Source organism: Pinus tabuliformis, chromosome 1_1, assembly GCF_031772625.1.
Source record: "Pinus tabuliformis cultivar Carrire ecotype Pingquan chromosome 1_1, CPIR1, whole genome shotgun sequence".
Classification (NCBI taxonomy): domain Eukaryota; kingdom Viridiplantae; phylum Streptophyta; class Pinopsida; order Pinales; family Pinaceae; genus Pinus; species Pinus tabuliformis.
This window is the reverse complement of record NC_142297.1, coordinates 585,328,291-585,352,057: the sequence shown is the minus strand read 5'-3', so window position 1 is coordinate 585,352,057 and position 23,767 is coordinate 585,328,291. Positions and strand designations below refer to the sequence as shown.

The window sequence follows — 23,767 nt, the reverse complement described above, 5'->3', positions numbered from 1 at the left end:
TGAGCTTTTGCCTTGTTAGGTTTGCTTAGAGTAATTTCCCTTTTGATTTGCTTGTGATTCAAGTTTTCATAGATTTTATAGCTTTTGAGATTGATTTTCGTTAAGATAGATTTATATGCTTTATTAAAAAGAGAAAATACAAAAACATCTCCTTTGAAAAGTTTTTTTTCAAGTAGCTTTGAAAAGTTTTGAAAGAAAAAGAGTTTTTCGTGCACGTAAGAAGTGGTCATGTTTGTATGCTTGAAAAGATAAAGAGAATTGTTTCTTTGATTGTCTTTACTAAGAAAGTTGTTTTCTATAAAATTTGCATCTCTCAACTCTCTTAGTTAAGAATTTCATTGAAAAAAGGAAAGTAGCGTAAATCATCTTAGGTGCATCTTTGTAGTGGTTTTAGTCGAGTCTACACACCATTGGTTTCACTTCCGCTACCTTTTGTCTTTAAGAAAAACCATAAAATTAACGCTTAAAGTAAAATCGACGTAGTAACTTTTATTTACTAGGGCTCTGAAACACCAATTTAGATCAGGCTAGTGTCTTGGAGTAGGTGAGTAATTAACTCTCCAAGACAACAAAACCAAACAAGTAGCTTATCTTGTGATAGAATAAATCCAATTGTCTCATTTGTACTCTGGGAAAGCTCCTCTTAAAGGAGAAGCACGAGCTCGTGTCCGAACCAGTGAGGGGATCAATCCTCCCCCATTGGGAACGACGCCAGACATGCACGTATTACAAACGGTAAACCTCGGATTAACCATTGTCGAGGAGCCAGGGGTCACTTGTCGGTAAACCTTGGATTATTGTCAAGGAGCCGGCAAGGGGATTGAGCTTGATACTCTGCCCTTGCGTGCTGTCGGAGTTTAGACTGTTCCCCCAGGTGCATTTGTTGCGGTTGGTAACCTTAGTGACCATTATCTTTAGGATTCTACCGAGGTGACGGTGGAGGGAAGATCCCACTGTACCTGGAGCAGACGTCGGCTAGACTCACTTGGATTTTCTGGGGGGTTCACTTCACTCGAGACGGTTAAAGTGGAGGAACTTGGTCCAGTCTATTCATTAAGCAGGTTGTCGGGGTAACTGTTCCACCCGCCACTTCTGTACTGAATCCGCGATGTTGGGTTTCATCACCAACTAGCGCTTTCGGTCTGGAAGGCTACTGTTTGTGCTTGGTTTGACGCCCTAGATTCTTTAGGCGTGTGATTCAAATTTGTTTGGTTCTTTAGAGACTTTAGGTGGTTTGATTTGAAATTTTACTTTGTTTTCGTGTGTAGTAGTTAAAAGTTTTTAGCTGTGGCGGAATTACCGAGACAGTCCCGTAGACTTCGGGGCAAGTCTCCTGAGATTGTTACCGGAACAGATTTGTTAAGAAAACTCCGTAGATCGCGGGGTGGATCTCCTGAAGACGTTCCGGGTCAGTACGAAGGATTGAAGGTCCTTGTAACTCCTCCTAGTGGCAGTAGAGTAGGTTCACCTGAAGAAGGAGAATCTTCCTTGGTAGTCCATCCAGATTACCAAAGTTTAGAGACAGGTTATAATCCCGAAGCTGTTACAGTTTCTGAGCTTGTTGGTAGTTTTTCGTCTACTAGTGATACAGGCGAAGAACCTGAAATATCTGAACCTGTTACTCCGACTTCTAGTGTTCCAAATTCACCGAGAATAGAAAGAATTATCACCGAAAATCTTCCTACTGGTTTGATTGCTATAGAAGAACTTGCTCCAGAGGAAGAAATAGGCGTCTCTAACCTTGAAGGTCAACTTACTATTGATCTAAGGGAGCGTGAATCTATCTTTTACAGTCCTCCTAGAAGTACTACTTGGTACCTTTCGTTAACCAATTATTTAGACAACTCAGGGGTAGGTTTTTCTACACCTCGTACTCCTTTTCCACCTGGAGGTATTTATACTCCTGTAAATATGTCTGGTCAGTCGTCCGTGTTTACTCAAAGTCCTGAATCTTTCTTACACGGCGGTCCTTCTGTTCCCACCGGGTATCAATCACTTTCTGGTACCTTTGCGGGGGCATCTCCTCAACCCGTTGATCATGGGTTATTAGCTGGAAACAGTGGTAATATACCATTGGGTGTAGGAGACATTTACATGATGTCAGGTTCAGTTCCCGTTTCCCAACCTCAAGGTGGCCAATTACCGCCTGGGGGGCAACCTCAAGGTACACAAATCGTGTCTGGGGGGCAACCTCAAGGTCAGTATGCGCCTATGGTGCAATACATGCCTCAAGGTCAACCCCAGCCTCAATATGTACCCCAGGGTCAACCTCAGTATCAATATCAACCTCAAGGATGGCAACCTCAAGGATGGCAACCCCAAGGGTATCAACCCCAAGGGTATCAACCCCAAGGGTATCAACCTCAAGGGTACCAACCTCAAGGTCAAGGTCAACCCCAGTATCAGTATTTACCTCAAGGTTATCAACCTCAAGGTCAATACTCGAGTCAAGGTTATCAACCGCCTCAAGGTCAGTCATATGTTCCAAGTATGGGAACTGCACCTTACAATTATCAATCCTATCCTCAATCCGGTTATGGATCTCAGTATCCTCAACCTGTTACGGGTCAATACCCTGGAATGTTAGTGTGGGATCCATCACAGGGTCAACAGGTGTTGCAGCCAAGTATACAGTTGGTTCCTCAAGCTGGACAACCCGTAGTTTCTGGTCCACCCCAGCAACCGCAACCTGTCCAGTCAAATGTTCAAACTTCTGTAACTTCGGTAGTTACTCAGCCGCCAATTGCACCTAGTACTCCATCTCAAACGGCTGCTGCAACTACCGCCACATCTACCATACTTACTTCTGGAGTATCGACGGCTCCGGTTTCTACTGTCTCTGTAACCACTCCTCAGACATCTTTACCGTTGTCTGGATCTACGATTCAAACCACGGTCCAGATGCCTGCAGGTCAGCCTGGTATAAGTACGGTTGTCACTACTCAACCTCAATTTGTTCAACCACCGTACCAGGGACAGTACCAACCTGGGCAAGCTGTCCAACAACCGGTTTACCAGTATCAACCGTATCCTGGGTACACTTATCAACAACCTCAACAACCCCAGTACGGTCCGGTTAATCCTGGTTTTCCAGGAGGATATAATATCCCTAATGCGACTCCTGTTCCTAGTTATCCTGGATATCCTCCTCCTGGGACTGGTCTTGTGACCCAGAGTTTTAGAGATCCTAACCGGCAGTTACCGTTTATCGCAACTTTGGATTTACCAGACTTGACGCGCCTAACGAACGATCCAATTCAATATCTTCAGTTCTGGCCGCCAATGCCAAATAAGTTGCCCAGTGATATACCCAAGTTCGAAGGTAAGTCTGGAGAGGATCCGTCCAATCATGTGATGACTTACCACCTCTGGTGTGCTTCAAATTCTATCTCGGATGATTCGATCCGCTTACGTCTTTTCCAGCGTACACTCATTGGTCTCGCGGCCAAGTGGTACATTGAGTTACCACGGGCCTCTTTTTACAATTTTAGCCAGTTAGCTACCTCGTTCTTAACTCACTTTCAGTTGCCGGTCAGATACGATAACGGCACGGAGTTATTAACTTCACTAAAACAATCGACGTCCACGTATATTTCTGATCACATTCATGAGTGGAGACGTCGAAGAAGGCTAGTGAAAGTTTTTATCCCGGACCAAATCTTAGCTGAATGGTTTGTTAAATCATTATTACCGAAGATTACTGAAGATGTAGCTAAGGCCGGAGTAGTTACTGAGGAGCAAGTCATTGCTCAGGCACAATACCTTGACTTAGTTTACACTCAGTCGGGTACGTTACACGAGAAGATTCCGGATCTTCCAAAATCGAATCAAATCGCTGCTGCTCCTTCGGGATCTCATGCCGCTGATGGTATGATTGGTATCGTGAATACAAAGAGCAAGAAGAAGTCTTCCAAGGCTTCAACTACTCCTATAATCACTTTGCCCGATTCCCCGACAGGAGAGTCTTCTCCTGAACTTACCGCCGATATTCACGCTGTAGAGTCATCTACGGCCAAATCAAAAAACGGTGGAAAGAAGAAAGGAAAGAAGAAGGCTAAAGCAGACAAGGCTCCGAAGGAGAAAACGGAAAAGTCGGAAACCAATGACGAAAAGCGCAAACCTCGATATCCTTGTCTTATTTGTGAAGAGGATCATTTTACGAGAGATTGCCCTCATCGGGCCGAGGTTGTGAAAATAGTCAAAGGTTCTCCCACTCCTGCTGTGTTAAAAAATCCATTTCCGGAGCAGGAGAATAAGATGATAGGTTCTTCCTCGAATGCCAGTGAAGAACCCATTTTGATGATGTCTCATGTGAGGATTGCGACTCGATCGCAAGATTATGGTAGTAAGAATCCTGTTGATGGTAAGGAAGCAGAATCTTCTCACTCTAACCCATCAACCTCAGCTCCTGGTTCCGATCCACTACAGATCGAGAAACCTAACCCGGACTTAGTAATCAAACCGCCCGCCAAGGGTGTACTTCGAAGGTCTGCTTTCAATCCACATGCGAGAGCGCCCAGAATTACAACATTGTTGAGGACTTAGCTGTTTCACCCTCAGCAATGTCGGCGTTAGAAGTGCTGCAATCATGCCCAGCACAACGAAAATTACTTTTGTCGGCTATCGGAGCTGTTGATGTTCAGGACCCGAACCTGATAATCTTCGATCTAGAAAATAGTACACCGCGTCTCCCCCATCAAATGGCTTTCCAAATTCCAGTGATAGTAAAAAACAGGCCTATTCATCGGACTGTGATTGATGAGGGAGCTTCTACGTGTATTATGTCGATTCAATGTTGGAGATCGCTTGGTTCTCCTTCGTTGAACCAATCCCCCACCATCCTTAAGGCCTTTGATGGCCGTGGGTTCCGTCCGTTTGGTATTCTACAGGAATTGCCTATAGGGGTAGAAGGTAAAACCGTTAGTCTGGATGTGGAAGTGGTTGATGCCCCTCTAGACTACAACCTTCTTTTGGGTCGAAGTTGGTCATATGCTATGACAGCGGTCGTTTCATCGGTCTTCAGAGTAATTAAGTTTCCATATAACGGTAAGATCGTGACTATTGATCAGCTGACATACTTTTCATCCGACCCAGCCTCTTCAGAGAGTATCCAGCATGTCGGTAAGACGACAATCCCTTATAGGGACGTTGGCGTAGGTTTAGTTAAAGATTCCGGTTTACTGGGAACTTTTCCTCTCCCTCCACTCAACGTAGATCCTTCATTTGCAACAATTCATATGATTACATCAGAAAACATTATTTATGATGATCCTTGGATTGTCCCATCTGAATCTGAGATAGACTCATTCGGTGATGCTATGCCTTTGAGTCCATATGAAATTGCTTATGAAGCTGTCATGTCTTTTACCGACTCGCGTTCAACCGAAATCGACCAAATGAATGTGGTCAGTGAAGAATCACTTTTCACCTCAACCTTAGAACGGATAGCGTTTCCCGAAGTCGTGTCATCTGACGAACAACTTCGCGAAATCCTAAGTGTAGACGATCTACCATGGGAAGATCTCCATCACAGATCTTCGTTTTTACCTAAGGATGATGCTTTTGAAAATGATTTTTCATCTATCTTTACCGCTGAATATGTCAAAGACGCTCAGGATCCAACGAAACATTCTGATTCAGAGTTGAATTTAGGGAATATTTCTCGTACTATTCCCATTGATATTTCAGTGAAGCCCGGAATTGAGGAGAACATTCATATAGGTGCCGCATGTACAGAAGATGAAATCCAAACTTACAAGGCCCTATTCCAAGAATTCCGCGATGTGTTTGCCTGGTCTTACGAGGAAATGCCGGGAATCGATCCTGCCATTGTTGTTCATGAAATAAAGACCTACCCGGATGCTAAACCCGTCCGGCAACGGTTGCGTCAGATTCACCCTCGAAAAGCGGCTGCGATTAAAGCAGAAGTCGAAAAGCTGTTGAAAGCAGGTTTCATTTATCCGATCCCGTTAACGGATTGGGTATCGAATATTGTTCCGGTCAACAAGAAACAAGGAACAATAAGAATCTGTATCGACTATAGGGATATAAATCGAGCTTGTCCAAAAGACAACTATCCTACGCCTTATATCGATCAAATTATTGATGATTGTGCCGGAAGTGAAATGTTTTCCTTCATGGATGGTTTTTCGGGCTATAATCAAATCAATATTCTACCTGCCGACCAACCAAAAACGGCATTCATTTGTCCATGGGGGACATTTGCTTATTGCAAATTACCTTTTGGGCTTAAGAATGCCGGGGCCACTTTTCAACGGGCGATGTCTTACGCATTTCATGACATCAAGCACATTGTGCAACCGTACCTCGATGATTTGCCTGCTCATTCTTTACATCGAGCTGATCACCTTGTCCACCTACGAGCAATCTTTATGAGGTGTAGGCATTATCGAATTCGGTTGAATCCCCACAAGTGTGTTTTCTGTATAGAAACAGGTCGATTGCTGGGATTTGTTGTTTCAAAAGCCGGCATTCGCGTCGATCCCTCGAAGGTCGAAGCTATCATCAAATTGCCTCCTCCTTCGAGTTTGCGCCAACTCCAAAGTTTGCAAGGGAAAGCGAACTTTTTACGCCGATTCATCCCAAACTACGCCGAGGTCACTAAAGGTTTTACACGGTTGTTGAAACAGAACGCTCAATTCTTTTGGGACGAGATTGCCCAACAATCTTTTGATGCACTTAAACACGCGTTGACCCATGCACCGTTGTTGCATCCTCCCAACTACAACCAGGACTACTTCTTATACCTCGCAGCTTCGCATTCCACCATTGGAATGGTGTTAGTTCAAGAAGATGAATTCGGAGCGGAACATGTGATATATTATCTTAGTAGGACCTTAAATCCCACTGAGCTAAAATATTCGCATGTGGAGAAATTGGCCCTGGCAGCCGTTCAAGCTGTCCAGCGTTTTCGTCACTACATTCTTCTCCGTAAAACTACAGTTATTTCGGATTGCAACCCTATGATTTACATTTTGACAAAACAACTGCTAGGGGGCAAGTACTCTAAATGGATCGTTATCCTGCAAGAGTTCGACTTGGAGTTCGAGAAGTCCAAGTCTAAGAAATCCTTAGTTTTTGCGGAATTGATGTGTGATTTCCCGCGTGCTGACACAGAGACTGTGGCAGAGGAGTCCATTGCGGACGAATCTTTGTTTCTTATCAGTACTTTAGATCCGTGGTACGGGGATATAATCATCTATCTCCAAACCCAAACCTTTCGGCCTGAAGCTTCAAAGGCGGAACGTCGAAAAATTCGGTTTCAATCCCAGCAATACAAAATTATTGGAGATACACTTTATCGCCGGGGGGCAGACTTAGTTTTTCGACGTTGTTTAACTCACGAAGAGGCTGAGAGGGTTTTGAATGATTGTCACTCTGGAGCATGTGGCGGTCATATGTCTGGGTATGCCACAGCTCAGAAGGTGTTGCGCGCTGGCTATTTCTGGCCGTCTATGTTTAAAGATTGTATCATTGCAGTCCGAAAGTGCCACAACTGTCAAGTGTTTGATCGCAAGATGCGCGCACCACCTGCTCCTCTCCACCCTATAATTGCCGTTGGTCCATTCGCCAAATGGGGTATCGACTTTATTACTTGTAACCCTCACTCGGCCGGGGGGCATGCGTATATCATCCTCGCGGTTGATTATTTTACTAAATGGGCCGAGGCGATGCCTACATTCGACGCAAGCGGCAAAACAGCTGCAGTTTTCGTATTCAATCATATTATAACTAGGTTTGGTGTCCCACAAGCAATCATTACTGACCATGGGAGCCATTTTCGAAACATCATGATGACTGAGCTTACAAGCCAGCTTGGTTTGCGCCACGATAGCTCTACTCCTTATTATCCGCAAGCCAACGGTTTGGTTGAGTCTATCAACAAAGTTCTGGTTATCATGATCCGACGAACCATTGGTATTCATCGGTCGAATTGGCACAACATGTTATTTTCAGCGCTATGGGCATACCGAACCTCAGTGAAAACTTCAACAGGGTTCACTCCTTTCCAGCTAGTTTATGGCTTGGAAGCTGTGTTACCCATTGAATGCGAAATCCCATCACTTCAAATGGCTGTCGAATTACTTCCAGCTACTTCCGAAGAGGAGAAACGTTTATTGTACTTAGCTAAATTAGATGAGACTCGACGTGACGCTACATTGGCAATCGAGACTCACGCGAAGCGAATGAAAGCTCAGTATGATAGAAATGTGACCCCTCGAAGTTTTTCGAAGGGAGACCTAGTGCTATTATATGATCAAGCTAACGATAAGCTAGGTGCTGGAAAATTCGTTCCTATGTGGCATGGACCCTACATTGTAAAGCGAAAGCTAGCAAAAGGGGCTTATGAGCTGGTAGATTTTGATGGGGACTCTTTGGGTAAACCCAGAAATGGACTTTACCTAAAGAGGTATTATGCTTAAATGGTGGGTATGGAGAATTTTTTAGTTAGGTTAGTTTTTCTTTCTAGCTAGTATGTTTGTTAGTTAGTCAGTGTGCTTAGCTTAGAGATTGTGTTTTTCGTTTCTGGCTTATCTTGGTTTTACTCTTGATATTGCAGATGTCGACGCCTCTCCAAACATACATTGGATTTGCTGATGGTGCTTGTCGTAGTACACGAAATATCTCTTCCGCAGCTTGGGTTATCTATTCACCCTCTGACGAGTTAGTTTCTATGCATGGGGTAAGCCTCGGTCAAACAACGAACAACATTGCAGAATACAGTGCAGTGGTTGAATTATTATCCGAATCTATTTCATTTGGAATTCGACGTTTGATAGTGAGGTTAGATTCTGAACTTGTTGTATTACAGCTTAATAGAGTTTATGCCATTAGAAATCCTGTGTTATTAAGGTTGTTTTTGAGAGTGCGTCTCTTGGAACGTGAATTTGATTACATTGAATATCAGCATATTCCAAGGTCTTTAAATACATTAGCAGATGCAATTGCTTCTCGAGTGTTGGACAGACATTTACGATAATCATGCAAGTAAATTTAAAAACATTTCATCACATATGTTAAACAAGATAAGCCGGTAATAGTGATATATATATAGATAGGAGTGTGTCAAAAAATATACATCGTCTTCGATCATAGGTTGAAAAACACCTTATGATCGGCAAAAATGATAAGTACAAAAAGCCAAAAATGTCATATGTGTCTACAAAAGTGACTAGTCAATCACTGGTGGTGCTCCCTATACGACACCACTGCACGGGCTACCTTACACAAAAATCTCCTAAACGGTCCAGGGACTGCGACTACATAGCGCTGAAGTCTGATAGGAATATCATCTATGGTAGTCTCAGGCATATCCGCCGTCAGACGCTCTAGATCCTGCTCCAACTCAGCTAGTGACTCTGCAGCCGCGTCCTGTGGGGCCGGTACCGGTGCAACTGGATGTCTCCTCTCAAAAGGCCGGAGGTTGGCTGGGCGCTGTGGACCAACATCTGCATTTTGAAAATTTTTACTGTCAGTTTTGAGACGATATATATAAAAAACAAAAAAAATACATAATTTGAAAACTTGTGAAAAATAAAGTACCTCTGTCATCCCATTGTTCTCCCTGTGGAAGAACCATGTCCGGATCACCTCGAAAATCTACTCCGGCATACGGAAAGTCCTGGATCGAAAAAACCTGGTCCTCTAACCAGTGAAAATAACTATCAGAGAATCGAACAATCGCCGCACCCTCGTCAGGATGCCGGGCCATCACCGCAACCCATCGTACCAGCTTTGGCTCCCGAGGACCCAAGATATCAACAGTGAGTTGCTGAGGGATCAGCATCGGAACTCTCTCTAAGGCAAAGCTCACGACTAGAGGCCCATATCCAAAGGTCTTCAGTCGTCCGTTCTTTGCCCTAGTCAGTTGGCTCTTCATGTTAGCCGACACAGCATCACACCAGTTGAAAATGGTGCCTTGGTAACAGTCAATCGCCATTCGCATTTGGGACCCAGAGGCAATATGTAAAGTGGCTGCGCCGCAAATTCTGGTAACCGTGAAAGCTATAACTTTGAGTTCACGAAGAGAGATGTGTTTGATTTCCACGCCTTTCGCATGGTGTGCATTGGGTGTGCACCAATCTGCCCGGAGACTAGCAAGGGATTGGCCACCCGGCCTAGTCCCTGCTAGATTGAGTTGCTCGCCTCTATTTGGCAAGCCAGTGAGAAAGTATATGTCAGAGGGCTCTATCTCGAGCTGGTGCCCTCCGATGTAAAAGCATTGCTCTTGAACGTTCCATCTCTCAACCAGCCATTCCAAGAATCTCACCTGAGCCCTCATGCCAGGTATGGCCCAGTATTTATATAACCCGCATGCTTTTAGGGCATCAATGGAAGGTTGATGTTCAATTGCGGCTAAATCAACGTCCTCGTGCTCTCTTTCTCTCCAATCCAACATGGTGAGTACCCTACACACCAAGAAACAGAGATTAGAATTGATTTGGGAAATTTTTAATGGTTATTTGTGGAGTTTGGGGTTTCAAATTCCGCCTTTCACGGGGGACGCACCCCGCGTTTAGAACACAGGGCGTCGGGACGCAGCTGGCCTGAAGGTGGGCTGCGTTCCCTGACCTTTTTCCTGTACAGGAAAAAGTCGGGGGACGCAGGTCACCCGAAGGGCACCTGCGTCCCCCGCAGAGTGCACTTTGAAACCCAAAACCCCCCCAAAAATCAAAACTAAAACCTAAAACACAATTTTAATTGGATGAAATTGAAGAGTAGGAAGTTGTAAAATACCTGGAAGAGACGGCGTTCGATTCTGACGGTCGGATTTTCCGCAGCGACCACGGGAAGTTTCTTGCCAAAAGCCCTTTTTTCAACCTCAACAGTAAAATGGTAAAAATGACATGGTAAAAAGTCTTTTTATAGGTTTTTTGGATGAATTTATTCATTTTTCACCATGGAAGGATGTTTTTCGATGTATTTTTGCCTATCTTAAACAGGTATGAGTAATGTGTCGTTTTTGTGCAGGACAAAGGGATTTAGAGGGAAAATTGTCATTTTTCACAAACCAAAATATCAGAGTCATCTTTTAAGCCCTTTTCTGACTCCTAAAAAATGAAAAGATTGCCGAGCGTTTCTTTTACACTCGTTAAAACGAAATTAAAAGACGGTCCCCTTATAGCTCTTTTCTGACCGTAAAATCAGGAAAAGATTGTCGGGTTTTTGTCGTTTCAAACTCGATATGGAAATAAAACGACGTGTCCTTGATCGCTTTTTACTTTTCAGGTCAGTGGCACTAATTATGAAAGTACTCCTTGGTCGCAAGATCAAGCGGTTCCCCCAGGTATTATTTTATACTTTTTCGGGCTTGAGGGACACAAATCTACGAAAAAGTTCAACTTGGAGTCTTCTTAAGTTTTTCAGACTCTCTAAAATTGAAAAACGCCGAGTTTCTCCTATACTGGGCTCATTAAACATTTTACAGTAAAGGACCTGTTCAATTACAAACAGGAACGAACCACTCCTTCCTAGGGTTCGAATCAAAACTAGGTTGGACTCATCCGAAGGATGAGCTTATAATCAAGCATATGTTATCCTCCTCAAGCTTGTTAAAAATAAAGAGGTACTTGCCAGAAATGGTGGGGGAAAAGAGAGAAGAATGAGCCTATTTGTTACCTTTTGTCTCAGAAGAAACTTTATTACCACTCTTGAACACGACACTTTTCATTCACCTGGGTTGGGAAATCCTTTACCTCACAGTTGATCAAACCACTTTGAAAGTCTTCAGCCGGGTTCCGGGGATTAACTTTGAGTCGTTTATCACCAAGCCATATGTTGTGTCGTTATGTGTTCAAGAGGTCTGCAAGCAAAACTTTCATCTGCAAAATACTTGTCATCCATTTGACCATCCCTGAGTCAGTCCTTACAACAACATTTCTTCAACTTAAACAATGATTTCGTGTTGCGGGCTTGCTTGCAACGGGTCGCTTTCTATCGACATCAGCACATTATCTAGAGAGATGACTTAGAAATCGTCAGTACCTTGAAGTCTGCATGCATCAATGGCAGGTTTCTCGCCTTTGACGTCAGTTTACATCATTGACTTTCGATCGAAGGATTCCGTGGAATGTTCGACATCAACTCACTTATTCACATCTCATGGATTGTACTGGGTACTTTGAGAACCATTGACATTACTGGTGGACTCTCTCACGCTTGTTAACAGTTTACATCATTGAATGGTAATCAAGTGGTTTCTACCATGTTCGACATCAACTCATTTATTCGCATGGCTAGAATCGTACCGATTCGGGAAGTAGAAATGAAGACCCTGGATCTAGTTTCCACCATCCAGGCTGCGAGGAGTTTTGTATTCATTATCTAAGTAGACTAATCATAAACAGATGGCTGCGCCCATACTGTGTCTACAAAAGTCTATGATTATGATGTACTGCAAGATCATTCATGTATCAGAGTAGTTAGTCTGTTAGTTAAAGTTTTAATCTGAGTATGGGAATGCCTACCTCAGTGATGATATAATCTTATACATGTATTTTGTGTTGAAAATTGCAGGTTCTGACCAGGCTCTCCATGAGATAATCCTTGAAATGATAAAGCGCTTCACCCTTCCTAGATAATACAAAACCCTAATCTATTTTAGGCTTCGCACTTTAGGGGGCAATCTGTTACACTAAAAAATGTCACCATGACTATTTACAGTTAGTATGGCTCTATCAACAGTCATGCTATCCTCTTGGGCAAGTCTTATGCCTCTGCTCTCCATGTCAAACTCTAAAAAGAGAGAAAAGTCTTTATAAATGTATTTATCTCTGGGGACGCAGGTTCTCTCAACCTTACCTGCGAGGACGCACCCAATGTTCACAAAAGCTGCGTCTTTGGACGCTCTGTATGTAAAGGGGCAGGTGCGTCCCCCTGTAAAGGTTAAAATGCACAAGTTTCATCTTTAAAAAGTCACTTGTGGTCATTTCTAGAGCATTCTAGAAGGTTGTTCGACGTGTATTGAGCGCCTCCAGATGGTTCATGCACTCCTACCAAAGAGGAACTTATCCCATCAATAAGGGAGCTATCCCATCCAAAGAGGGGATTATCCCATTGATGGTGGACCTGATTAACTTCCTCTTGAGCACTATAAATACAGGCATTGGGCCAGAAGGAGAGAAGGTTGGAAGCTATACATTTCTAAGGGTAAATGCTGCAGGAATTAGGACTCCCATTTAGAAGCTTGTGAGGAGAGATTGCCATCTTTTCTTGTTCTATTTGGAAGTGGGTGAGCTTTGTCAAAGTAAAGGAGAACTCTTGATGGACCCTGGGAGGGACTTGCACAACACCAAGGCTCAGGTTGTATTTGTTCCTTTTGTTACCTATTAATGCAAATGAGTCCATTCTTCTCAATAACTTGTTATTTATGAGTTGTTTCATGTACTCCTTGGTCTATGTGTTAAATATGTTTTATTTTATGAGATTATCAAGTGCTATTTAATCGTTTGATTGTTAGTGTATGCAGGTTTCAAAGTGAAGGAGGAGCTCATCCGGATCAGCGGAGCTGGACTGCTACAACAGCGTTGGATTACAGGTAGGATCTAAACACTTGATTTCCCATATAGTAAATGCATGTTTAGAGAAGGATTGCTCTTGTTTGTCTTGTTTGTCACTAGAGAGTCTTAGGCTCCTAGGGAGGTTGGTTGTGTCCGCACAATCGACTCTTTCCACCTGACAGACACTATTTTGCAGTATCTCACCAAATTTACACAAGTTCGAGATGAAATTGGAGGGGTTGGTGTGGCTGTTGCAGAAGAGGACTTGGTAAGCCTAACTCTTCTAGGACTTCCAAAATCCGGGCACAACTACCAGAATTCAGTGAATGGAAGGGAAAATTTACCAAAGTGGGAAAGGTAGTAGTTTGACATGGTACAAGAAGAGTTCAAGAGAAATAACTTGGATGGAACTCCATCCAAAGTAGAGGATGAAGAAAATTTTGCATTGGTAGGAAAGGGAAAGAAGGGCAACGGGAAGAAATCTCAAACCAAACCTGAATCTAGCCAAGGGGGAAAGAAAAAAGACTTGTCCAAAATAAATTTCTTCAATTGTCATGAATTTGGGCACCATGTTACGAAGTGTCCACACAAAGTCTAGCAAGAATAACTCAGGAGGAGAAACAGGTGAGGCATCGTCTTCATAGTTTGAGCTAGACTTCACCCTTATCGCATGCATAGCCAACTCTGTGATGGGGAGTGTGTGGTACTTGGATTTCGGTGTCTCATTCCACATGACAGGGTGTAGATATTTTTTCAGTGACCTAGAGGAGAAATATTTCTAGATGCATATTCAGCTGGGGGAGGACAGAAGGTACAATGCTACCAGGATTGGTATAGTCACCTTTCAGAGGGAATCAAGATCCCCTCTTTGCCTCAAAGATGTCATGTTTTCTCCATGCCTAAAGAAGAATCTCATCTTTGTTGCAGTTTTGGAAGATTGTGGTTATGATGTGATCTTCAACTAAGGAAAATAATTCCTGAGACACATAGCCACTAGACAAGTGAAGCAGATCAGGGATCGGGTGAAGAAATTGTACAATTTGGATGTGGAAGATTGTATTGCAATAAGCAGTAAGGCAGAGAAAGTGCAAAGCCGCGAGGTCGGTGAACTTTAGCACAAGATATTGGGCCATTTGCATCATGGAACCTTGAAAATTATGCAGCGAATAACCAATGACCTCTCAAAAGAAGCACTTGAGCAGAAAGATGTATGAAAAGGTTGCACCTTGGGAAAGTATGTGTAATCCACATTCCATGATTGAGACAACAAAGCACATGTAGTTTTGGAAAGACTCCACTTTGATGTTTGTGGACCTTTCTCAACAACCTTCACTCCTAGACATAAGTATTTTGTTATTTTTATTGATGATTTCTCAAGGAAGTGTTGTATCTTCTTCATGTGGAAGAAGGATGAGACATTCTCAAATTTTGTAGAATTCAAGGCACTAGTTGAGAAAGATACTGAAAAGAAGGTGAAGGTTCATAGGAGCGACAATGGAGGTGATTATATTTCTAATGAATTCAAGGATTTATGTGTGAAAGAAGGCATTCGAAGAGAGATGACAACAACCCAAAACTCGCAGCAAAATGGGGGTAGCTAAGAGAAATAACCATAGCGTTGTTGGAGCTACAAGAGCTATGTTACATGACCAAGGCATACCACTGCATTTATGGGCCGGGGCATGTAACGCAACAATCTACTTGCAAAATCGGAGTCCTCGTCGGATTCTTGGTATGATTACACTAGAGGAAGCTTTCTCAGGGAGAAAGTCAGATGTGTCTCACTTCAGAATTTTTGGAGCCTCTGTTTACTACCATGTCTCCAAACATTCGAGGAAGAAGGTTGAGCCAACAATAGAGTTGGGAGTTTTTGTGGGTTACATTGAAACTCCACATAATTACCATGTATACTTACCTCCCCTAGGAATGTTAATTGTGTGAAGAGAGGTAAAGTTTGATGAGGAGAAAGTGATGTGGTGCTCTCTTGAGAGGGAGCTTCATATCCTACTAGAAGAGGATATTTTAGTTCCAAAGAAGGAGCCTTAGGAAGTTGTGGAGCAACCACAAATGGAGGAACAAAGAGGAAGCAGAGTGGAGACATCCACTCAAGTAGAACCATCCAGAGAAGGGAGAAAAAAAGCCAAGGGAGCTGATAGATTGGTGCATGATGCAAGGAAGAATGTAGGAGTTCCTTCAAACTTATGTAGGCAAAGGTGGCCACTTGAGAGGTACATTAGTTACATGGCTCTAATGACTAAGCTTGTAGAACTAAGCCATCCTCTTTTGAGGAAGCAATTGAGAAATCTGTTTGGGTTGATGCAATGGTGGAATAATATGAATCCATCATGAAGAATAGTGTTTTGAAAGTGCTCCCAACATTGGTAGATATTTTAGTTGTGGGTCCGAGATGGATCTTCAAAGTTAAGCATGGAACAAACATAAACATAGAGAAGTATAAGGCCAGATTTGTGGCCAATGGATTCTCTCAAGTTAAGGGAATTGACTATGAGGAAATCTTTTCTCCTGTAGCAAGGTATTCATCCATCAGATCAATTATTGCACTGGAAGCACATATGGGGTGGAAGATCACCATATGGATGTAAAAATAACATTTCTTAATGGTGTTATTGAGGAGGAGGTGTATATCGAGCAATTAGAAGGTTTTGAGACATTTGATCGGGAGACTCATGTGTGCAGACTCAAGCGAGCATTGTACGGTGTCAAACACGCACCCCGTGCTTGGAACACCAAGATTGACCATTATCTCACTGGTTTGGGATTCACCAAAATTGAAGCAAATGCGAACCTTTATCATATTTTGGTAGAAGGTAAATTGCTTATCATTGTTTTATATGTTGATGATTTAATATTGACAGGTGATGAGCAGCTGATTAATGCTTGCAAGGAGGATCTTGCAAGGAAATTTGAAATGAAGGAAATGGGTCTCATGCACTACTTCCTAGGGCCAGAAGTATGACAAGGTGATGGAGAATTGTTTATGTCTCAAGACAAGTATGAAAATGAGATACTGCAGAGATTCCACATGGAGAGTTGTAAGCCCATGGAGACACCTTTAGAGATCAACTAGAGGAAGGACAATGCCACTTTAGGTGAAGAGGTGGATGCTACCATTTACCAATAATTAGTGGGTTCACTAATGTATCTTGTGAACACACGACCAGATATGTGTTATGCAGTGAGCCAACTAAAAAAAGCTATGGTTAAGCCAACCAAATTGTATTGGAAGACAGTGAAACATGTTTTATGGTACCTCAGAGGCACTACCCAATATGGATTATGGTATAGATGGATAGAGGGAGTGAAACTGTGTGGCTTCATAGATGCAGATTAGGTAGGGAGTCCATCTGACTGAAAGAGTAGATTGGTGGAATTTTCAGTATTGGCTCCATAATAGTTTCTTGGTATAGCGGGAAGCAAAGATTTGTGGTGCTCAGCTCTATAGAAACATAATACATGGTTGCAAGTAAAGCAACATGTGAGGGGATCTGGACAAGAAAGACACTTGTGGGACTATTTCGTTAGATGATGGATCCAACAATGATCTATTGTGATAATTATAGTTTCATTAAGCTCTTTGAGAATCTAGTATTTCACGATCAATCCAAGCATATAGATATTTGATATCGTCATTTACGAGATTGCGTGCAGAGGTGGATAATGTTGCTACAATACATTCTAATAGAGGAACAAGACGCTGACATCTTGACAAAGGCATTGTCAAGAGGGAAGTTCGAGTTCCACAGGTGCAGGATAGGGGTGGTTGATAATCCCTTTCTTGCTGAGAGGGAGTGTTGAGAAGTGCAACAAGAAAGTCTCAATTTGATTTTGCCTTGGTGAAATTGAGAAAATTTGAATTTCCACATCATCCGATAAATCGTATGTAGTTAACTTGTGTGACATGCCTTTTGTCACTCAGTTTACTCTGTAAATTCGAGTTAGAGGGCTTGGAGTTCAGTTAAGCATGCGTGCTTGTTAATTTGTAGCAATCAAGGTCAGTTATTTCAAGTTGTATTCATTTAAACTAGTTCTAATAGTTGGAGGAACTAGTGGAAGGCCAGTTGTGTAGTGGAATAGTAATCTAACTTAGTGATCATCTAGTTAATTGGTCAATCAACCCAAAATAACTAGTGCATGTAGAGAATTTGTGTTCTCCAGTTGTGGTGGAGATTCCAAGGAAGTGTAACATCAAATGTAGACTAGTTCAGAGTGTACAAGTGTTGCATGCAACCATATGATCAACCTTGAGAATCACACAATCAATTTGGAGAACAAATCCTAAAAAATAAGGCCTAATTCTCTAGGAATTGTGTAAGGAAATAGGGGCTCAAGCTGAGGCGGAATTTGACTATGATCAGAGCTTCTCATTGAGCACAAATATGTTATTCACTTGCAAGTTGTGCTCAGAGCGAGCAAGCAATTGTGATACATCCCTATTCATCTGATTAATGCAAGTAGACTTAAGGAGTTTTTAGCAGTTGCTTTCCCTTGGAAAAATATTGTGCATGTGTCTTATTTCTTATTGCATATTTGAGATTATTGTTCTAAATTGTAAATTAAATTCCACAAATCAGTAGAGTAGGATTATGTCTCTTGATTTTAGATAAAACTTCAGTTGCAATTCTACATCATATTTCTACAAACCATCCACCTAATAATTATATTAAAAATTTGGAAGGCCTATATTTAAATAGGCATGTCTATCAACATAATAATTATTAGGTGAATTATAGAGATTTAACTTCCATAGAATATTCTAGAATATTTTTAATAATAATCAATGTTAAAATTTATCTCTAAAATAATTATGCCTTTTTCTCCATTTAATATAATTGATTAATTAAAAACATGTTGTATGAAATGAGTTGTAGTCATGGTATTGGCTCATATATTGTAACAAAATCTATTTACAAGAATCTCCATGATAAAATAAGGGTGAATCTCCATGGTTAAGAATCTTATTACTTGTTTTTTTAAATCTATATATGTTTAACTTGTATGTTAATTACTTTTATAATCAATAATAATAATGAAGAAAAAATTATAATATAGACAGTTTTTATTATTTTTTAAATTTCAATTGAATAAAGTAAATATTTTGATGTATATTATAAATTAATGAAGTAAATATTTTAATGTTTATTATAAATTAATATATTATAATATTAAATACAATGATTCCAACTTTCCCGCTAAAAAGATACCTAAAAGTCCCTATTATATATTTATATAATCTGATATTTAATGTAAAGATACTATCTTTAATTATTCTAACTTTTGTGCTAGATAACTAAAATGAGTTGTCTTTAGTGAGATTTTTTAGAAACTTTGTGAGTTTTTTTATTTAATTTCTAATTTAACGATAATTTATCACAAACTTGATAAGTAACCTCTACAATCCAAATGCCCAATATATACAATAAAAAAACTAATTTAAATAACACAAATCTGAATTTCTTTCTAATAACTTAGAAAAAACCTATTTTTTTTTCCAATGAGAAGACAAGATACCTTGTGATAATTGTGGTGCATCCATAACCATTAAAAAAAACCCACATCCATAAAGGTTCCATATTATGTAACTCCGATCATAATAAAATCCCAACAGCCCTCCATAACTATCTCGCGCGCAGTCGCCACCTACCAAATTTTAAAAGTCAAGCACGAAGCTGCACAGGCCCTCGGCCTGTTACCATATATTAACAGAACGAGCATCACAGGCCATCGTCCTTGTACTATATTTTGTCGTATTAACAGAGCCAGCATCTATATATACCATGAAAACCCAGTCCCAATCCTTTCCATTCCGTCCATCTGCTAATTCCCTTCCCTGCACACAAATTTATTTTCTTTTTTCCTCGTGTATTGAATCCAGAATTCCACAGAGCAATGGGTCTCCAGATCGATCCCCGCAGCAGCTCCAACCAGACGCACTACAGCAATCGAAAATCCATACTACAGCAATCGAAAACCAGTGGATTTTCCCCAAGACGAATTCCTGGATCTCCCCACCTACGTCTCCTCGCTTCGCCACAATGACCGCATAGCCTTCATCGACTCTGTCACTGGGAAACCACCACATTTCTTCAACTATGGCAGAGCGTAAAGTCACTTGCCGCTGGTTTAGCCGGCCTTGGCATCAGAAAATCCGATGTTGTACTCATCCTCTCGGCGAATTCAATGTATTTCCCCATAATCTGCATGGCTGTCTTGTCCATTGGAGCCATCGTTACGACCACCAATCCGCTAAATACTGCGGCTGAGATAGCGAAGCAGGCCAGAGACTCGGCAGCCGTGTTGGCCTTCGCCACGCCATCTTTGGCTGTCAAATTGGCAGCCACCAAATTGGCCATTGTGCTCATTTCTTCTTCTTCATCTGAATTAACCTCCCAGAATGACCAAAATTACATCTCTACTCTAGACAAGCTCCTGACTTCGAATCCTGCCCATGCCCCTGTTGTTAAAATCCGGCAAGACGATACTGCCACACTGCTCTATTCCTCCGGGACTACTGGAATGAGCAAAGGGGTCATTTCCACCCACAGAAATCTGATTGCTATGGTTTGCATTGTGCTGAAGCGCTTGGGATTCACTCCTGAGAATAGTACCCGGAATCAGACTGATTCGTTCCTGGGTATGGTGCCCATGTTTCACATATATGGGCTTGCGGCTTTTGCTTGTGCGTTGCTTGGTTCCGGATCCACCATTGTTGTGCTGTCTAAGTTTGATCTCGTGGAGATGCTTCGGTTAATTCAGAAGTACAGAATCACCTATTTGCCTCTTGTGCCTCCCATCCTGTTGGCTATGAACAAAGTCGATATTGCAAAGAAATATGATTTGAGTTCTTTGCACACTGTTATATGTGGTGGAGCTCCCCTGACCAAAGAGTCTACAGAGGAGTTTATTTCTTGGTTCCCTGGAGTCGCAATAAGACAAGTAAAGTTGTTTTCTTCTTTTCTGCCATGCTGGTCTACTTACTATATAAATACAAATACTAGAACACTAACTTTGCTTTCTTTTACATAATTTAAAGATATGGACACTGACTAGATAATCACTCTCTTCAACCACTCGGGTATAAAAAGTTACTATCCGTCTTTATTAGGTAGGTTAAGTGTGCCTCATTCATTTTTAGCCTAGTGCAGTGGTCTTCCTGTAAGGGAAAATGAGGGCTAACAGGGGCCTTCTATCTTTACCTTTAAACACAGGATTGACCTTTCAGTACCTATACAACAAAGCTTTTACTAGCCAGATTTGGAATCTATTGTTGAAATGCATCTGGCCCTAGCTATGGATCAGAGAAAAGTACTTTGGAATTGAACTAATAAGCAATAACTTTTCCTTCTAGTTAGCTATAACAAAGTCAAGATTAAAATCCACGGACTTTTTTCAAGTTTTTAGAAACAAGAATCTGCATTCAAGAATCACTTACCTCAAGGAAAAGTAGAGTTCATTAGACTATATTCCGGCTTCGATGTTAAGCAGATTTCCTTCCTCTTAACAAACCAGGTTGTGTAGTCTGGCTAAATCTGTGCACAGTAGTGGTGTTTGTCTTTGGGACCAAATTGCTGTAGCTTGGGTGAACTAGGCATCTGGGATTAAAAAATAGCTAGTCACAAACTTGAAGACTACTGAGCAGATGATTTTATGGGTAGGATCAGCCTTTTCTTGGTCTGCACAGAGGTTTGACTGATAGCTTTTTCCCATCCATATGATACTCTAGAGCCCAGGGGCACGTGTACCAAACATAAAAAGCATTTAGAGGTAATTTGAAGTATATCCTGGATGGTGGATCGCAGATATTAGCAACATCACACCTATGGGGTCTTCTTAGCCAGCGTGTATATGCCTAGCCATGCTTACAAACAAGTATCTAACAAGTACAGGGGCTTGCATTGAGCATTGAATATCTCTGACTAATCATCAACAACTAAGACAGTTTCCGCCATTTTTTTGCTTGCTACCAAGGTATTAGAGCCATGACCTTACAACTATCTCGGTAAGCTTACACCTAGGCTATGCTTTTTCTCAAGTAAGGTTGCATGATATTTTGCAGCGCTATGGGCTAACGGAAACAATGGGAATGGGGGCATCCACAGACAGTCAAGAAGAAAGTAGACACTATGGAACGGCTGGCTTCTTGTCTCCAAATACTGAAGCAAAGATAGTTGATCCTGTTTCAGGAGCTCCTCTGCCCCCAAACCAGAAAGGAGAACTGTGACTTCGTGGTCCATATGTCATGAAAGGTATGTTCTCTTTCTGAAACTTTCTTTTGTTCATAATAAAGATATTGAACAAGAGACAACCTTAAATACAATGCATAGTTCGAAACCTGCTCTAGAGGAGAAGTATTTCATCGAAGTTTTATACCAACAAACAAAATTTTAAGATGGTGGAATAGAGTTATGCAAGTGGAAAGAATTCCAATCCAATTCTCTGGAGGTTCTCAATTAGCTGTGGTGAAGCAAGCCCTTGAACTTGACTTCTTCGCTTAACCCTGAGAAAATTACATCTTTTGGAAAAGGAAACTTCTGGCAGATGAGGATCGTGGATATGTATCATTGCCTTAAATAAACAGATCTTTTAAAGGTCAGATTTAAAGATTTAAAAAATCAGTTTTACTCTATTGCAGGTTATTTCAGCAATCCGGAAGCGACTAATTCAACTCTGGATTCGGATGGTTGGCTACGAACAGGTGACCTCTGTTACATTGATCATGAAGGCTACATCTTTGTAGTGGACAGATTGAAAGAGTTGATCAAATATAACGGTTACCAGGTATAATCTGCTTCTCTTTGAGAAGTCCCTTAAATTGTTGATGTCCAAATTTTGCAAATGATTCAATACTTAACCTCAACCATAACATAATTTTTAATTTTTCCTGGACATGGCATTGTAGGTTGCTCTTGCTGAATTAGAATCACTTCTACATTCTCACCCTGAGATTACAGATGTTGCGGTAATACCGTAAGTACAATGTTTCTTCATACTCAATTTTTAGCATGTAGTTCTGAGTAATTCTTGCCTTTTTTAAATTTTCATTTGCCATGACCATTGTTCAGAAACTGACGTGAAAACTACTTCAGAGTGGTTTCCTATTCTGTTAGTTAACTATAAGGTTTCATCTCAAATTCTCTTGACCTAATGGTGCAAAATGCCTATAGGTGTTGTATTTATAACCAGCTGATATGAACTTCCCAAGCCACAGTAAAGACATGGATTCCTAATAATCATGAATGCCTAATCATCACAGAGTTATACTTGGGCCTTGTGCTTCACCCAAACCAAATCAACATCATGTTGTATTCTGTTAGGTTATTATGGTAGATACAAGGTAGGCTACTAAAAGACCAACGCTCATGATGTGACCGATCCCCTAAGAGTCAAAGGTACAAAGTTTACAATTATAATCCTGAGTTGTGTCAATCACAAGGAATCCTCTATGCAAAATATATTATACCTGGTCATTGATTTCTATGGTGTTGAAGAGTCATATTTAAAATATTATGCATGGTTTCAGGTTTCCAGACAAAGAAGCTGGCCTGGTTCCAATGACATATATTGTAACGAAACGGGGAAGCACACTATCTCAAAACAGTGTAATCAACTTTGTAGTCTACAGGTAATTTGCGTTGTAAATACGGTATATTTAGACTGTCAATAGAGGTTTTGAAAATTGCTAACTAGCAGGGGGATAGTTTTGAATTTTTTAATTATTTCATCAAGCTTCCCAAATTATGTCACTACCATCATTATTAAACATGTCATACTTCTTCCTGGTTTGGATTTGTCTTCATAGGTGGCACCATATAAGAAGGTTCGTCATGTGGCTTTTGTAAATGAGATTCCAAAAAATGCGGTATGAAAGATATTAAGAAAGGATTTATTAAATTGGCCATCTCCAGATTATGATGTATTTGCGGTTGGACTGGCCTTCTACAATTTAGTATAAAAGTGATAAAGAGCTTTGAAGAGATGTTGTACTCTGGAGAGATATTGTAGTACCCGTAAATGAGTATAACTAGTATTTGCACCAGATGTTGCAAAGAAAATGCCTTAAGGCATAAAGTGCGGAAATCCATTATCCATGTAGTGTGCGCATTATTCAACAAGGTGGATCTCTCTAAATTCATTGCAAACATTTATGTTGTTGCATTGCTAATTTATTTAGAGTCTACTACTACCTCCTCTTCTTGGAATATTAAATTTCTTATCACCCCATGATGACA

The 23,767-nt window shown here is 41.2% G+C and overlaps 1 pseudogene across 1 annotated transcript; it reads left to right on the top strand.

Annotated features, from left to right (window-relative positions):
• The first annotated feature begins 19,146 nt into the window (after positions 1-19,146).
• On the top strand, positions 19,147-23,567 carry LOC149214603 (beta-phenylalanine coenzyme A ligase-like; annotated as a pseudogene). The gene is made up of 6 exons (XR_016250403.1): positions 19,147-20,474; positions 21,595-21,784; positions 22,171-22,316; positions 22,438-22,505; positions 23,059-23,152; positions 23,338-23,567. The product of XR_016250403.1 is annotated as a beta-phenylalanine coenzyme A ligase-like (transcript).
• The last annotated feature ends 200 nt before the right edge of the window (positions 23,568-23,767 follow it).